Source organism: Buceros rhinoceros, unplaced genomic scaffold, assembly GCF_000710305.1.
Source record: "Buceros rhinoceros silvestris isolate BGI_N320 unplaced genomic scaffold, ASM71030v1 scaffold19469, whole genome shotgun sequence".
Lineage (NCBI taxonomy): Eukaryota > Metazoa > Chordata > Aves > Bucerotiformes > Bucerotidae > Buceros > Buceros rhinoceros.
This window is the reverse complement of record NW_010432322.1, coordinates 3,805-5,013: the sequence shown is the minus strand read 5'-3', so window position 1 is coordinate 5,013 and position 1,209 is coordinate 3,805.

Here is a 1,209-nt window from a genome sequence, read left to right as displayed (position 1 = left end):
GCCCTGCTGGGTCTGCCTGGTCTGGGGTCTGCCAGCCTAGGGTGCCCGGGTCCTCCCGGAGCAGCTGTGGCTGTGCAGACCCCAGTGTGAGGTGGGGCTGGAGTTGCTGAGCTGCGAGCCAGAACACCTGGCTCCTCACCCCAGAGCTGCTGACCACCAGCCCCTTCCCTCCGTCCTGTCCCAGCTGCTCAGTGGGGAGGCGATGGGCTGCCCAGTCCCTTGCTGTTCCCTCTTGACCAGGGGCACACAGAGCCCAAGGCCCCACTGTTGTGGGGCCGTGACTGCCACAGGGCTAGGGGTGATTCCACAGTGTACCCCCAGCACCCCAGGACAGGGATGTGCCCCTCATTCCTTTGGAGCATTGTCCCAGTCATGCAGGGACAGCCGGATGGGGCACATCTCACTCCAAAAGAGCAATAAGGAGGTTTGTTTCGGGGTTTTGCGACTTGGCAACAAGCCGGAGCACTCCTGGTGAGTCGGGGTGGAGGGTCCTGGGCCTGGGGCCAGCGGGCACAGCGGGTGCCGGAGAGTATCCTGCTGTATTCACGTACCGTGAGCTGATCCCCATGGGAACCGTGACCCAGGCCGCTTCGGCCTTCGCAGTATCGATAGGACGTCGGAGGTTGCAGCCCTCAGACAAGAGCTTCCTGACCGAGGTGGGAGCCCTTCCTACTGCAGGGCCACCATTGGCGGCAGGGGACGCAGTGCCTGGCTTGGTGGGCACCGCAGAGGATTTGGCTGCACATCTCCTAAGGAGAAAGCGACTGAGGAGCCACTCTCTGCTCCGGGTTTGTATTTAATAGTGGGGAGGGGTGTGGGGGGGTGCGTTTACACTAATAAAAGGGAGACACGAACCAGTGGGTCTGGCTCATTCTTCCCTGGGACACCTCTGGACATCCCACTGGGGGTCTGCTTGGGGGTGGCAGGTTGTACAAAACCTTGCTGCAGCTGGCTGGACCACATCTTCCCAGGGATGCTGGTTTCCCTGAGCTGCCTGCAGCATCTACCTGCATTGGGAGACAACCACCTCTCCTTAGGGAGGCCAGGGGGAGCTCGTCGCCTTGCGGACAGGCTAGCAGGCGATAGGCCAAACAGCCACTTGGAAATACCAGCTTGAACCCCTGGGGGCTCACAGCCGGAGTCCTCCACCTCCTCTGATGCCCAAGGTCCCTTGGGGCTGTCCTGTCATCAGCTGCTACCAGTCACTGC